This window comes from Dipodomys ordii, unplaced genomic scaffold (genome assembly GCF_000151885.1).
Source record: "Dipodomys ordii isolate 6190 unplaced genomic scaffold, Dord_2.0 Scaffold147, whole genome shotgun sequence".
NCBI lineage: Eukaryota > Metazoa > Chordata > Mammalia > Rodentia > Heteromyidae > Dipodomys > Dipodomys ordii.
The window spans coordinates 539267-556124 of record NW_012267363.1 but is presented as its reverse complement, the minus strand read 5'-3'; the positions used below and the strand labels follow the sequence as shown (position 1 = coordinate 556124).

General features: G+C 43.2%; 1 protein-coding gene across 1 annotated transcript in view; it reads left to right on the top strand.

Moving 5' to 3' along the window:
• Window positions 1-16858, top strand: part of Nmt1 (N-myristoyltransferase 1) — a 64087-nt gene that overhangs the window by 24045 nt on the left and 23184 nt on the right. The gene's annotated exons all lie outside the window — the stretch shown is intronic.

The window sequence follows — 16858 nt, the reverse complement described above, 5'->3', positions numbered from 1 at the left end:
TCAAGGCTAGTGCTCTACCACTTGAGCCACAGCGCCACTTCCGGCTTTTTTCTTTTTGCTTATGTGGTGCTGAGGAATCGAACCCAGGGCCTCATGCACGCAAGACAAGTGCTCTACCACTGAGCCACCTTCCCAGCCCCCAGTCCCTCTTTTCTTTTTCATTCTACTGTTATAGAGATGGAGAGCAAAGGATTATTTAAATGGTTAATAGTGAATCTTAGGTTAAAAGATCTAGATTGAATTGGGGATGTGGTTCAATTAATAGTAGAGTGATTGCCTACCACATCCAAGAGCCTGGGTTCTATCACCAATACAGCAAAAAAAGAAAAAAAAAAAGATCCAGCTTTCTTGTTCTTCAGCCAGAGAATGTGGAAGAAAAGAAAAGCTTGTCAGATGTGGGGCTGGGAAGGTGGCTCAGTGGTAGAGTGCTTGCCTTGCATTTATAAAGCCCTGGGTTCAATTCCTCAGCACCACAGAAGCAGAAAAAGCCAGAAGTGGTGCTGTGGCTCAAGTGGCAGAGCACTAGCCTTGAGCTGAAGAGCTGAGGGACAGTGCCCAGGTCCAGAGTTCAGGTCCCACAACTGACCAAAAAAAAAAAAGAAGGTCTAATGTAACAAAAGCCTGTTTTGACTTTAGATATTCCTAAAAATGGAAGTTCTGAGAAAGAGGAAGTAGAAACCGGAAGAAGGGAAAGGGCAGCCCTCTTGAGTAAAGATTGAATTATAGATAAGAGCTGTTAAATGTGAAAGTCACATTTCAGAAGTGAAAGTATGATTTTTTTCTTTGCTCTTTATGAAATTCTTTTTATTTTTCTTTATTAAAATGTTGGTCGCATCAGTGTGTATCGTCCTTTAATAGGTTTTGTTGTATATAAACTGTGAATCACTTTGCAGATCTGTTTGCTGTGACCTGGGGAACAGCCCAGTGGTACAGCACGTGCTCAGTGTGCTGAATTCAGATGCCAGCATGAAAGCAAACAGAAAAACCTGTTTGCCAGAAAATTCTTTGTTTGTAGTACAACAAAGTGATCCCCCCCCAAAAAAAACCAAACCTTTGGGAATTTTTTTTGGGGGGTCCGGTCCTGGGGCCTGAACTCTGGACCTGGGCGCTGTCCCTCAGCTCTTCAGCTCAAGGCTAGCGCTCTACCACGTGAGCCATAGCGCCACTTCCGGCTTTTTCCTTTTTGCTTATGTGGTGCTGAGGAATCGAACCCAGGGCCTCATGCATGCAAGGCTCTACCACTGAGCTACCTTCCCAGCCCCAGGGAATTTTTTTTTTTTTAGGGCAGGGAATTGTTATTATTCATAGTTACAGTGAAACAGATTACTTTTTTTTTTTTTTTGGTTGTTGAACTCAGGGCCTTGCCACTGTCTCTGAGTTCTTTTGCTCAAGGCTAGTGCTCTACCACTTTGAGCCACAGCTTCACTTCCATTTTTTAGGTTTTTAATTGGAAATAAGAGTCTCATGGCCTTTCCTGCCCAGGTTGGCTTCCAACCATAATCCTCACTACCAGCTCCTGGCTCCAAATTACTTTTATTAGTATCCCAAATCTAGACATCTGTGAAAAATAAATTTGGAAGTGACAAATGAAAGAGAGCTCAGTCAAAGGGAGGGAGTCTATTTCTGGCACTTAGGATTTGGGGTAAAGCTTTTTCTATTAACTTTCAGGGGCAAGTGTTTTGGGAAAAGGCAGCGTGGACAGTGGGAAAGTATGGACTTCGGAGTCATCCAGGCCTGGTTTCATAGCCTGGTTCTTAGGCAAGTTACTCAGGCTAGAGTTGTGACATGGAATGAAAAACATCTGAAATACAGCCTTCCCTTCTCCTGCTCTTTCTTCAAATCCTTCCTAACATCCCCAATTTGCCCTCTACTCTTATCACATACTGTATTCCTAGTAGCTTTTGTTGTAATAATATTTAAATAACATGTTGATTTTGTTTAATAATATATTCAATCCTTGCTGCCCTGACTAGAAGGTACATGAGAACAGAGACTGTGCCCCTGAGATGCTTGGAGTTTAGTGGGAATTAACAAACATTTGTGGGACAAAGGAATGGTAACTGTTAAAGTGCTTGGCTTTATGTTAGCAAAGGTTCATTTCTTCTTAGTGTTTTTTTTTTTTAATTGTCTGTCTTATGACTTGAACTCAGGCCTGGGCATTGTCCCTGAGTTCTTTTGCTCAAGGCTAGTGCTCTACCACTTTGAGCCACACCACCACTTTTGGTTTTCTGGTGGTTAATTGGAGATAAAAGTCTCATGTAGCCAGGCACCGATGGCTAATGCCTGTAATCCTAGCTACTCAGGAGGCTGAGATCTCAGGATCATTGTTCCAAGCCAGCCTCAGCAAGGAAAGTCTGTTAGACTCTTATCTCCAATTAACCACCAGAAAACCGGAAATGGTGCTGTGGCTCAAGTGATAGAGTGTTCTCCTTGAGCTGAAGAGTTCAGGGACAGCACCCAGGCCTAGAGTTCAAGTCCCACAACCGACAGAAAATAAAGTCTCGTGGACTTTCCTGCCTGGGCTGGCTTTGAGCCTCAATCCTCAGATCTCAGCCTCTTTTTTTTTTTGGTCGGTAGTGGGGCCTGAACTCTGAGCCTGGGCACTGATCCTTAGCTCTTCAGCTCAAGGCTAGCACTCTACCACTTGAGCCACAGCACCACTTCTGGCTTTTTCTGCTTATGTGGTCCTGAGGAATCAAACCCAGGGCCTCATGCATACAAGGCAAGCACTCCACCACTGAGCCACCTTCCCAGCCCAGATCTCAGCCTCTTGGGTGGCTAGGATTATAGGCAGTAGCCACTAGCATCCAGCTTTAGATTTTTTTTTTCCTTCCTTTTTTTGCCAGTCCAGGGGCTCAAACTCAGAGCCTGGGCACTATCACTGAACCCCTTTGTGCTCAAGACTAGCTAACACTTTACCACTTGAGCCACAGCACCACTTCCAGCTTTTTCTGAGTAGTTTATTGGAGATAAGAGTCTCATGGATTTCCTGCCCAAGTTGGCTTTGAACTGTGATCCTCAGATTTCAGCCACCTGAGTAGCTAGGATTACAGATGTGAGCCACTTGTGCTTAGCTTTAGATTTTTCTTACATAGATATTTGTTACAGTATTCTAAGTTTTGCTACCATTTTGTGAATTGCATATAGAAATCAGGCAATCTTCAGTTTGTTGTGGAAGTTTTTCACTTCTTAAAATCCTTCCTTCCATCTGTCTCCATCTCCATCTCCATCTGGCTCTCTCTTTCCTTGTTTTTTGTCAGTCATAGGGCTTGAACTCTGGGCTTGGGTGCTGTCCCTTAACTCTTTAGCTCAAAGCCAGCGCTCTACCTCTTGAGCTACAGTGCCACTTCCCGTTTTCTAGTGGTTTATTGGAGATAAGAGTCTCATGGACTTTCCTACCCTGGTTGGCTTTGAACCATGAGCCTCAGATCTCAGCTTCTTGAATAGCTAGGATTACAAGCATGAGCCACCGGCGCCTGGCTGGCTCTCTCTTGAACCCAGGACCTGTTTGGCTTTTTCACTGAAGGCTCACACTCTACCACTTGAGTTACATCTGTAGTTCCTTGAAATGTTTCTTCTTTTAAATACTTACAGTTTTTTCAAAAGTCATGTTGGAGCTGAATGTAGTGACACATGCTTAGGATACATCCATCTAGGGGGACAGGCCGGGGAGGGGGGGCGGGGGGGCAAGTCGGGAATAGAAAGGGAAATCCAGGTACTGTGTATGGCTCATGCCTTTAATTAATCCTAGCTACCCAGGAGGCTGAGATTTGAGGATCATGGCTCAAAGCCACCAACGCAGTAGAGTCCATGATGCTCTTACCTTGAATTAACCACCAAAAAGCTGGAAGTGGAGCTGTGACTCAAAGGGTAGAGCCCTAGTCTTGACCAAAGTGGGGGGTGGGGGGGAAAGCTCAGGGACAGTGTACTCAGTCCCTGAGTTCAAGCTGCTCTAGGACCAGTATGCATGTGGGGAAGCAAGCACAAATACACAGAGGAAGGGGAAATGAAAATTCAAAGTTCAGCCAAATGCCTGAGGCTCACGTCTGTAATTCTAGCTACTCAGGAGGCTGAGATCTGAGAGACTCATATCCAGTTAACCATCAGAAAATGGGAAGTGGTAGAGCAGAAGAGCTCTGGGACAGCACCCAGGTCCTGAGTTTACCCCCCCCCCCCCAGATACGAAAGAAACTAAAAGTCAATGTCCAGATTAAGGTATGGTAGCTCAAGCCCCTCAACCTAGCTCTTTTTAAGAAGTGGAAATTGGGCATGCTAGCCCAGTCAGAAAGGCATTTGCAGTATGCCATCTCAATCAGTTGCTGAGCACAGTGGCTCATACTTGTGCTAGCTACAAAAGGGCTGGGTACAAGACTGACATACTCAGCAACACTGGGCAGCACAAGTAGAATCACAGCCCAGGCTTAACAGGAGACCCTGCCAATGCAAAAAGAGGCTGGAGGTATGGCTCACATGGTAGAGCGCCTGCCTACCAAGTGTGGAGCCCTCAATTCAATCCCCAGAATTGCCACAAAAAAAAAGTCATAAGAATTAAAAGGAAATTTCTCCTTTTGATGTACAATATGCAGTGAGAGTAAATGATAGTTAAAGCTAATCCTTACTGGCTGGATACCAGTGGCTCATGTCTATAATCTTAGCTACTCAGGAGGCTAACATCTGAGGATTGCAGTTGAAAGTCAGCCAGGGCAGGAAAGTCCCTTGAAACTCTTATCTCCAGTTAATCACACACATGTGTGTGTGCATACACACTAACGCACGTGCGTACACACATACATGAACGCTTTCTCTCACGCGAACCCTTACTTGTAGGCTTCTTTTCATTATGGGTTCTACATAACTGTTAACAACAACAACAAATACACACTCAACAGAGGAAAGGAAATTAGTGTCATCCCTTTCCCCCATGAGCAATTGAGAAGAGAATCATAGCTTATTTTTGTGCTTGTCCTAGGACTTGAATTAAGCTTTTGTGCTCAAAGCTAAGGCTCTACCACTTAAGCCACTGCTCCAATTTTATCTTGACTGTTTGGTGATTATTGGAAATAAGAGTTTCACTAACTTAACTATTGGACTGGCTTTGAATCATGATCCTCCAATGTTGGCCTCCTGAGTAGCTAGGATTACATTCATGAGCCACTGACACTTGGCATAAGATTTTTTTTTTATTTTGCTAGTCCTGGGACTTGAACTCTGGGCCTGGGCACTGTCCCTCAGCTCTTCAGATCAAGGCCAGGGCTCTACCACTTGAGCCACAGTGTCACTTCCAGTTTTCTGGTGGTTAATTGGAGATAAGAGTCACGGACTTTCCTGCCTGGGCTGGCTTTGAACTTAGATCTCAGCCTCCTGAGTAGCTAGCATTACAGATGTGAGCCATTGGCACCAGGCTTGTTGTTTTATTTTTATTTTTGCTGTACTGGGGGTTGAACCTATGGCCTTGTGCAGTCTAGACAAGATTTAAGCTGTGTCCCTAGTTCTCATTTTCTCCTTTTTATTAATGAAAGGCCTTCCATGAAGTATTGTTAAAGTGTTAACCTTATCAACTGGTAGTACTTTTTTTTTTAATTGTGAAAATACCATATAGAGAGGTTACAATTACATGGGCAAGACAATGAGTACATTTCTTATCAAGCATTGTTGCCTCCTTTGTTTCTCCTTCCCATCCCTTCCCATCTCCCCCACCCAATACCCCCACCCCCCTGGTAGTACTTTTATGTTATTTATTTTTGGTGCTTGAATTCAGAACCTGGGTGCTTAGTTTTTTCATTCAAGGCCAGCACTCCACTACTTGAGCCACAGCTCCACCTCTGGCTTTTTGCATGTTAATTGGAATCTCAAGGACTTCCCTGCCAGGGCTGACTTAACCAAAATCCTTAGATCTTAGCCACTTGACTAGTTAGGATTACAGATGTGAGCCACCAGTGCCCCTCTTGGCAATACCTTTTTTTTTTTGTTTGTTGATCACAGGGCTTGAACTCTGGGCCTGGGCACTGTCTCTGAGCTCTTTAGCTCAAGGCTAGCACTCTACCACTTAAACCACAGCGCCACTTCCAGTTTTCTGAGTGGTTTATTGGAGATAAGAGTCTCAGACTTTCCTGCCTGGGCTGGCTTTGAACCATCATCCTCAAATCTCAGCCTTCTGAGTAGCTAGGATTACAGGTGTGAGTCACCAGTGCCTGGCTGGCAATACCTTTTAATTTGGGAATAAAAAGTAAAAAGTTTGGATGTTTTGGAACAAGGAGGCAAACTTCTGTTCTTAACACCCTTTGGAATTTTATAGTATCATCAAGGTTTACAAAGATATGCAATATCATCAGGCAGCACTGAAATGCTGCTAAGCCATGGTCAAGAACCCTTTGATAAGGGATGTCTCCATCCTGATCTAACTCTTTAAAACAGGTTAACACAGATTCTCCATCCTACGCTCTCATCCCCAGTTAATTTTTTTTTTTTTTTTTGAGATTGGGTCTGTCTTACTTTGCCTGTGCTCAAATTTAAGAACCTTCTGTTTTCACCTTCTGAGTAGTTACAGTTATAGGAATATATCACCCTGCCTGTTTTTGTTTTGTTTTGTTTTATTTTTGTGGGTCATGGGGCTTGAACTCTGGGCCTGAGCACTGTCCCTCAGCTCAAGGTTAGTGCTCTACCTCTTAAGCCATAACACCAGTTCCCGTTTTCTGGTAGTTTATTGGAGATAAGAGTCTCATGGACTTTCCTGCCCTGGCTGGCTTTGAACCTCAGTCCTCAGATCTCAGCCTCCTGAGTAGCTAGGATTACAGGTGTGAGCTGCCTGCACCCCACACCATGTCTGGTTTTAACATGGATGAGATATTTTACATATGAAGAAATTTAAGAAAAAAAAGGAGCTATTTACTTTTAGCAAGTAAATTTTTCTTTTTTTTTTTTTTTTGTCGGTCGTGGGGCTTGAACTCTGGGCTTGGGCGCTGTCCCTCAGCTCTTCAGCTCAAGGCGAGCGCTCTACCACTTGAGCTACAGCGCCACTTCCGGTTTTCTGGTGGTTTATTGGAGATAGGAGTCTCACGGTCTCTCCTGCCCGGGCTGGCTTTGAACCGCGATCCTTAGATCTCAGCCTCCTGAGTAGCTAGGATTACAGGCATGAGCCACCAGCGCCCGGCTAGCAAGTAAATTTTATAAAGCTACCCTTCCTTGCTTTTACTTTCTTCAGAATCTCTAAGAGGAGTTTTCTTCGTGTTTATTTTTTTGGCTTGTAATTCCATTTAGCTCTTGGGAAGAAAGAAATCTTTTCAGTCTTGATTCCTTCATGTTTTCCTTCAGCTTTTGATTTTTTAAAACTAGATCAAAGCAGAAATGAAAAGAAAACTCATCACTGATATCAAATAAGTATTCTAATTTTGTTTCCCAATTAAGTGGCAATTAAAAAAGAAACTAATCAAGAGCTGCTTCAAAGAGAAGAGACTAGAAAGCAGGAGAAATGAAAAGTAAATGAGAGCCTATTTCAGGGAGACTGCTGCTCATGGCAAACTAGTTCTGCTGATTTTTCACATTGTATAAAGTGCTCACTCCAAAACGCCCCAGCTTTACCAAGTCTGCAGTTAACTCTTTTCCAATGGTGCCCATAGATTTAAAAATTGTAGGAAGGTGTGTGTGTGTGTGTGTGTGTGTGTGTGTGTGTGTGTGTTGTGTTTGCCAGTAGTATGGCTTGAACTCTCATCCAGTGTGTGTGTGTGTGTGTGTGTGTGTGTGTGTGTGTGTGTGTGTGTTGTGTTTGCCAGTAGTATGGCTTGAACTCTCATCCAGGACACTCTTAGCTTTTCTGTTTAAGGCTGGTGCTCTACCACTTGAGCCCATCTCTATCTCTGGCTGTTTTAATTGAAGATAAGAGTCTCTCCAATTTGTGGCTTCAAACCTAGATCTCAGCCTTTTGAGCAGCTAGAATTACAGGCATGAGCCGCTGGCTCTAAGAAAATGTGTCTTAACTCTTTTTACTGTTTACCTGAAATTGCTATTCTTTGGCCATTTTTTAAAAATTCCTCAAAGATGCCCTTATGATTGTGTCCATTAAAGCACAAAAAACCTGGAAATTACAATTTAGAGTTAAAACAGCTTGATAAAATCCTTTGTCAAGGTCAGTACTTGTAAAAAAAATTTTTTTACTATAATTGTGTGTTCAGTAACTTATTCATATTACTGTGTATTGGGCATTGCACCTTTTATATGACTTATCCATGATTTTGCTTTCAGAGACTGGTGTAGTTTTTTCTTTGTGTGAGGTTGGGTATTTGCCTCTCTACTTCTCTCTGTGACACCTCAGAAGATCCATTTTGAACTTGCTGAGTTACTTTGCCCTACCAAGTTGTCTTCTGCATACAGAATGTTCAGCAGCCTGTGTACATTCCCAACAATGGTGCCAGACGCTAGGGAACTTGCTAGCCCCTTTAAATTCTCTTTGACAGACCAGTGTCTTCTTCAACAGAGGTCACACAAATGTATGGATTGCTGCCAGGATTGAGTCTATTGCTCAGAAAATTATAGATAATTGTTTCTGAACAGCATTTAGTTTGACCTTGGAATTATCAGTATGTGGAATTTCCATGTTTATCTCATTCCCATTTTAATCCATTTGTGTTCAAGCCTTTGTGATCTCTTAAAAAATAGCTGTCTTGTGTGGCTCACACCTGTAATGCTAGCTACTCTGGAGGCTAAGAACTGAGGATCCTGGTTCAAAGTCCATGAATCTCTTATCTCCAATTAACCACCAGAAGACCAGAAATGGTGCTGTGGATCAAAAGAGCACAGCAAAAGAGCAAAAAATAAAAAAACCTGACAAAAATAGCTGTCTTCTCTGACTGAATTGGTTTGTTTAGCCTCAAAAATCCCCGGAAGGGTTTTGTAATCCTTGTCCAGAAGCCTGCTTAGGTGCCCTCATGGCACCTAAATACTAACTATTATTTTCCCCTTCATTTAGAGCTTTTTTCCTAAATAACTAGTTAGTGGGATTATGCAGAGTTTGGAGTGTTGGATCAAGTGATCTGCTGCCACAGCACTGCGGAGAACAGGCAGCAGATTCTGACTCATGCGTCATGATTTCCTTCTATGTGTCCTTGTAAATGTTCTTGTAAATGCCCTTCATGCCCCTCTCTGGGCTTTCTCAGTGTGGGAGGGTTCTGGTAAATTGTATCACCTCTCCAGAGTTCATTTACATTTCTCTGGAAATTTTGAGTTTCAGCTCCAAACTTCCAGTTTTTAAAGATAGAAAATAAGTGACTGAAATTGTAAATTTTAGCTTTTGAATTTTTTTCTTTTGATTTTATCAATCTAGGGTCTGTGTTTAACATAGTGATAACCATTTAAAAGAGTTACAGGGCTGGGAAGGTGGCTCAGTGGTAGAGTGCTTGCCTTGCATGCATGAGGCCCTGAGTTCGATTCCTCAGCACCACATAAGCAGAAAAAAAAAGTCGGAAGTGGCACTGTGCTCAAGTGGTACAGCACTAACCTTGAGCTGAAGAGCTGACGGACAGCGCTCAGGCCCAGAGTTCAGGCCCCACGACCAACAACAAAAAAAGAGTTACAGTAGAGCTTTTTGTTGTTGTTCTTGGACTCTTCTAGGAATAGGTCAGATTCTAAGGAGGGAGAAGATAGTAAGTTGGGAATTTAAAACCTCAGCCAAACAGGGGCTAACAGCACAGCATTTCCACTGCTTTCTTATGTTAAGACAGCTGTCCTGTGGAAACAGCACTAAAGATGTTTCTCTCTGACCTCTTTTGGGACACAGCTTTTCAGAATTTTAGTCTATTATGCCTTGAAAGCATCAGTCAGGCATGTAATTATTGAACCCTTAGCTGTGTGCTCAATACAACTCAAGGGGCTGTGAGAGCCAGCTGTGAAAGGCATGGTTCCTGTGTTCATCTTTAGGAAGCCAAGAAAACAGCTCTGTGTGTGTGTGTGTGTGTGTAAAATATATGTATAATTTGTAGTTATATATTATATGCTATATAATGTATATAATGTATATATAATGTATAATATATATAGAGTATTGAGTTGTTTAGTCGATATTTATTTATTGTCATCCTGGGGCTTAAATTCAGGGCCTGGCACTCTCCCTGAGGTTTTTTTTGTTTGTTTTTAGTCAGTCATGGGGTTTGAAACTCAGGGCCTGGGTGCTGTCCCTGAGCTCTTTTTGCTAAAGTCTAATATACTACCACTGTGAGCCACAGCTCCACTTGTGGTTTTCTGGTTGTTGGAGGTCAAGAGTCTCATGGACTTTTCTACCTTGGCTAGCTTTGAATGGTGATCCTCAGATCTCAGGCTCCTGAGTAGCTAGGATTATAGGCGTGAGCCACCAATCACTGGCTGAGCTTTTATTTATTTATTTATTTATTCATTCATTCATTTATCTCAAAGCTAGTGCTTTACCACTTGAGCCATAGCTCAGTTTCTGGTTTTTTGATGCTTAATTGGAGATGACAGTCTCATGTACTTTTCCTGTCCTAGCTGCCCTGGAACCATGATCCAAATTAGTAGATCCTAATTTGTTTTTGTTGTTGTTAGTTGTGGAGCTTGAACTGAGGGCCTGGGCATTGTTCCTGAGCTCTTTTGCTCAAGGCTAGTGCCGTACCACTTTGAGCCACAGCACTACTTTGAGTTTTCTCATGGTTAATTGCAAATAAGAGTCTCAGGAACTTTCCTGCCTGGACTGGCTTCAAACCGTGATCCTCAGATCTCAGCCTCCTCAGTAAGCTAGTCACCGGTGTCTGGCTAGTAGATCATAGTTTTAAAGCAGATGTCAGTGAGAGTTGGAGGAGTCAGAGGTGACTTTCTGCATAAAACATGGCCAATTCCTCATTATCTTGAATACCTGCTTCTCTTAAGCACCAAAATTTTGACTTAGTGGTAAAAATTGTATTCTTTTGGCTTTAGAAGCTTCTCAGATAAATCCTTACAAGGTATGAGACTGTAATATTTGGACAGAAAAGGCTCCAAACCTTTTGTTTTGTTTTGTTTTTGGGTCCGGTCGTGGGGCCTGAACTCTGGGCCTGGGCGCTGTCCCTCAGCTCTTCAGCTCAAGGCTAGCGCTCTACCACTTGAGCCACAGTTGCCCTTTTTGGTTTTTTTCTTTTTGCTTATGTGGTGCTGGGGAATCGAACCCAGGGCCTCATGCATGCAAGGCAAGCACTCTACCACTGAAGGCTCCAAACCTTTAGAGATTGATAGTACTGGGTTACTGGTTGGGTCATTAACCAATTTGTCTTGCCTTGGTTTACTCATCTGTAAGTACCATTGAAGCCAGATGGCTCTGATGTCCTTCCAGCATTGAAGCCTTTTTACTTCACACTCCCGCATGATGAAACTTTGGGTTCTGAGGCACACACATGAGAGTGGATTTTGTCCTCCTCTAAAACTGAGAGGAAGCCTTTGGTATTGTTTGGAAGCTCTGGGCTCCTCCTGCTCATCTGTCAGCTTGCCCTTCCTCCCACCCACTCCCATCCGGCATTTCATTCTATTTCTGTAAGTATGGAAGCTCATTTTCCATCTCTTACAGCCTTGATTTCATATACAAGCATCCACAGGATTTCTTATATATTCAGACGTACAATTTCAGGCCTTCGTTAAAAGATGACATTTCTGGAACTAGAGGTGTGACCCAAGTGGTAGAGTACCACCTGTGAGTAGAAAAAACCCAGCCAAAGTACAAGGCCCTGAGTTCAAGCCTTAGTACCAGTACCAAAAAAAAGGACAAGATGACATTTCTTGATTGTTTTTGTTTTGTTTTGAGACTGTCTCACTGTGTTGCCCAGGCTGGCCTTGAACTTCAGATCCCTCTGCCTCAGCCTCAAGAGTAGCTGAGATTAAGGCATGTACCACTGAACCAGGGTAAAGATTACATTTATTTTTGTTGTTGTTGTTATTTTGGGGCTTGAACTCAGGGCCTGGACTTTGTCTCTGAGGTTTTTCACTCAAGGCTAGCACTCTACCACTTTGAGCCACAGCTCTACCTCCAGCTTCTTCAGTAACTTATTAGAGATAGGAGTCTCATGGACTTTCCTGCCCAGGCTGGCTTTGTACTATGATCCTCAGATCTCAGCCCCCTGAGTAGCTAGGATTACAGGTCTGAGCCACCAGTGCCCAGTCATGGCCATCTTTTTATTGATTGAGATGAAGTTTCCCTTTTTAGCTCCCTTTCCCCGCCTTGTTCCTCCTGATCTCTGCCTATTTAGTAGCTAGGATTGCAGTTAGGAGCTTCTGTGCCTACCTTCGAGTCCCTTTAAAAAAGAGAAGAACCCAGGTGTTGATGGCTCACACCACTGGCTCCCACTTCTTGTTCTTCTCTCTTGGGCTTCTTCTCATAGACTGGATTCTCTCATAGAGCAGCATGTGCTTTCTTGTAAATTTTCTCCATCATATCTGGAGTTATGTTGTTCTTTGCGTACTGAGAGAACTGCTTCTTATACGAATCTTCATCTTCTCATTAGGTAGCACAGATATTCCATAATATTCAGACTCATCATGGGTTTCTGGTACAGTTCTAAAATGAACTCCTTGAACTGAAGAGCTGAGGGACAGCGCCCAGGCCCAGAGTTCAAGCCCCACGACCGACCAAAAAATAAAAAATAAAATAAAATGAACTCCTTGCTTTTATACTCACAATCAGGGAATCATTTTGTGCCATGAGAGGTAGCCAACCAAGCCTTCATCCTTCATGGCAGAAACTTCATTGCTAGTTGTAGTTCTAAATAGCAGGTGAAAGCACCCCATTTACCATCATTGCTTTTCCACATTATATTCATCTTTGGTCATTTCACTGGGTCTTCATAGATCTTGTCCATGCCAGACCTATTGAGAGGCTTGCCAACCAGTGTCAGGCCAATACAATAGGCTTCAGCCAACTGTCATATTGTACTTGGATAGTTCATGTGTATAATATGCCTGGTAGACAATCATATCCCCTTCTTGGATCACTAAACATCCTCCCCACCCCCAGCCAGTCCTGGGGGTTGAAATCAGAGCTTGGATACTGTCTCTGAGCTTCTTTGCTGAAATCTAGCACTCTACCACTTCCAGCACCACTTCCAGCATTTTCTGCTTATGTGATATTGAGGAATCAAACTCAGGATTTATGCATGTTAGGTAAGCACTCTACCACTAAGCCACATTCCCAGCCTCACCAAGCATTTCTTAGCATTGTAGTCAGTCTTGCCCTCTCATTGTCTTCTAAATTTCACTTGGTATCTCTTTTTTTTGAGTGTGTGTGTCGGTCATGGGGCTTGAGCTCTAGGCTTAGGTGCTGTCCCTGCACTCTTCACCTCAAGGAGAACACTCTACCACTTGAACCACAGTGCCACTTCCAGTTTTCTATTGGTTTATTGGAGATAAGAGTCTCATGGACTTTCCTGCCCAGGCTGGCTTTGAACTGTGATCCTCAGATCTTAGCCTCCTGAGTAGCTAGGATTACAGGCATGAGCCACCGAAGCCCGGTTCACTTGGTATTTCATTTTTTTTTTTTTTGTTTTTTGGGGTCCGATCGTGGGACCTGAACTCTGGGCCTAGGTGCTGTCCCTCAGCTCTTCAGCTCAAGGCTAGCGCTCTACCACTTGAGCTACAGTGCCACTTGTGGCTTTTTTCTTTTTTTGCTTATGTGGTGCTAAGGAATCGAACCCAGGGCCTCAGGCATGCAAGGCAAGTGCTCTACCACTGAGACACCTTCCCAGCCCTCACTTGTTATTTCTTAAAGTAGGACTTGTTCTTGACAACTTCAACAAACCTCATCCCACAAATTAGAGATTTTTGCCCACAGCTCAACACACAGGCTCAGCAGTGCTAGCTGACCTTGGTTTCTTATGAATAATTAAAATTTTTATAATTAGCTTGAAAGCCAACCCTGATGGGCTCCTTGAAAGTCTCTTTCCTGAATCAGTTATCTTCCTGTTTGGGGATGTTAACTATAATATCATGGTCAGTTCTTAATCTGTTGTCATGGTTGTGGTTCAGTACTTACTGATCACTCAACGAAAGTGACTCATTAAAAAACCCCAAACTTTCCATGTTCTTCAGCTGTCTATATGATTGATGTACAAATTGAAACAGTATGGTTGCTCAGTAGCAGCATGTGCACCTTCAAGCCAATGCATGGAAAATGGAATTAGCTCTGATTTTAATTGGTTTTAGAGTTTGCCAGACAATTGCACTGGTAATGCATAAGAAGAACAAGAAAGTAAGCAGCCCATGCACCCACCACAGAAGTTAAATTCATGACTTGACAATGCCAGAGCATTTCCACTGAATAGACAGGAACAAAGTAAAGAATGTTGTTTTTGCACACTTGTAAAGACTTTTAAAGATGAGAGAAGTCCACTTATTTGTTTATTTATGTATTCAGCCAGTCAAGTCAGTGGGGCTTGCACTCAGGGCCTAGCTACTGTCCCTGAGCTGTTTTGCTCAAGGCTAGTGCTCTACCACTATGAGCCACAGCTCCACTTTGGTTTTTGAGTGGTTAATTGGAGATAAGAGCTTTATGGAGACTTTCTTTTGCCCAGGCTGGCTTTGAACCATGATCCTCAGATCTCAGCCTCCTGAGTAGCTAGCATTACAGGTGTGAACCACCCATGCCCAGGCCAACCTTGAAAAAAAATTGGGGGGGGAAGGCTTGCTAATGGGGCTTGAACTCAGGGCCTGGGCGCTGTCCCTGAGCTTTTTTGCTCAAGGATAGTGCTCTAGCACTTTGAGTCACAGCACCATTCGACCTTGAAAAATTGTTTTTTTTCCGGTCGGTCGTGGTGCTTGAACTCTTGGCTTGGGTGCTGTCCCTGCGCTCTTCAGCTCAAGGCGAGCACTCTACCACTTGAGCTACAGTGCCACTTCTGGTTTTCTGGTGGTTTATTGGAGATAAGAGTTTCACAGAGTTTCCTGCCTGGGCTGGCTTTGAACCATGATCCTCAGATCTCAGCCTCCTGGGTAGCTAGGATTACAGGTATGAGCCACCGGCGCCCGGCTTTGAAATTTCTTAAGCAAGCTCTCTACCACTTGAGCTGAGCCATGCTTTTAGTTTGCTTTTCAGATAACTTCAATTCTTATTAGACATACTGGTAGCTGGGATTACATATGTGAACCACCACACATGTCTGTTTCATTAATAAGAGTACTTACCAAGTGCATTTGTGCCCACACATCATTATTTTTACACTTAGACTAAGGGAACCTCTGTCTTTACTGTGCCTCGTGACTTCACAGTCTTCCTATATCACCCTAAATCCCACATACCAGGAATAGGAGATAACTCTTAAAAGTTCTACAAAAGGAAATGGCATTACATTACAGATTGCCTTCTTTCTATATATGAAATACACACTATCACTTATTATCAGATGATACTGATATTCAGATGGTCTCAGGCACTTTGAGTCTCTGAAGTCACTTTTTTTTTTTTTTTTGCCAGTCCTGGGGACTGAACTCAGGGCCTGGGCATTGTTTCTGAGCTTCTTTTGCTCGAGGCTAGCACTCTGCCACTTGGAGCCACAGCTCTACTTCTGGCTTTTTCTGTTTATGTGTTACTGAGGAATCGAACCCAGGGCCTCATGCATGCGGGGCAAGCACTCAACCACTGAGCCACCTTCCCAGTCCTGAAATCACTTTTTAAAAATTTAACTTTATTATTATTATAAAGGTGTTGTACAAAGGGGTTACAGGTTGTTTGTTTGTTTGTTTTGTCTGTGGTGGGGCTTGAACTTGGGGCCTGGGTACTGTCCCTCAGCTCTTCAGCTCAAGGCTAGTGCTCTGCCACTTGAGCCATAGCACCACTTCTGGTTTTATGGTGGTTAACTGAAGATAAGAGTCTCACAGACTTTCCTGCCTGGGCTGGCTTTGAACTGTGATTCTCAGATCTCAGCCTCCTGCGTAGCTAGGATTACAGGTGTGAGCCATCAGCACCCAGCAGGATTAGTTACATAAGTCAGGTAAAAAGTTAATTTCTTTTTGAACAACTTCACACTTTTTCTTTTTTTTTTTTTTTTTTTGGGTCCAGTCGTGGTGCCTGAACTCTGGGCCTGGGCACTGTCCCTCAGCTCTTCAGCTCAAGGCTAGCGCTCTACCACTTGAGCCACAGCACCACTTCCGGCTTCTTTCTTTTTGCTTATGTGGTGCTGAGGAATCGAACCCAGGGCCTCAGGCATGCAAGGCAAGCACTCTACCACTGAGCCACCTTCCCAGCCCAGGAACTGTATTTTATAATGTTTTGGTTCTTTTTTTTTTGGTCAGTCGTGGGCTTGAACTCTGGGCCTGGACGCTGTCGTTGAGCTCTTCAGCTCAAGGCAAGAGCTCTACCACTCGAACCACAGCACCACTTCTGGTTTTCTGGTGGTTAATTGGAGATAAGAGTACCATGAACTTTCTGGGCTGGCTTTGAACTGTGACCTTCACATCTCAACCTCCTGAGTAGCTGGGATTACAGGTGTAAGCCAACAGTGCCTGGCAAATTTTGTTTTTATTAATGTATCTAGGAAACTAGGCTGCATCATGTTGAAGCAGCATAAGAAATCCCCTTTACCATATGCATACATATATACATTGTGTATACATATATAAGTGTGTATATATGTATATATACACATAAATTTCATATAATCTCTTCATGCAGGATTGCTAGGTATTGCTATTATGGTTTAATTTTCTTAAAATGCCTAGTCTAGTGTTGCCATTAGTGATTATCTCTCAATCTCAGCTGACTGACATTGTCCTGAATCCTGTAGGCCTTATGTAGTCCTTTCTCCTGATAAACTATTTTAGATAACCAACTGAAGCAGTTAAACTGCCTCTTTTCCTCATTCGTTTCTTCCTTTCCCTATTGCCTTATGCTTTAAAGCACAAG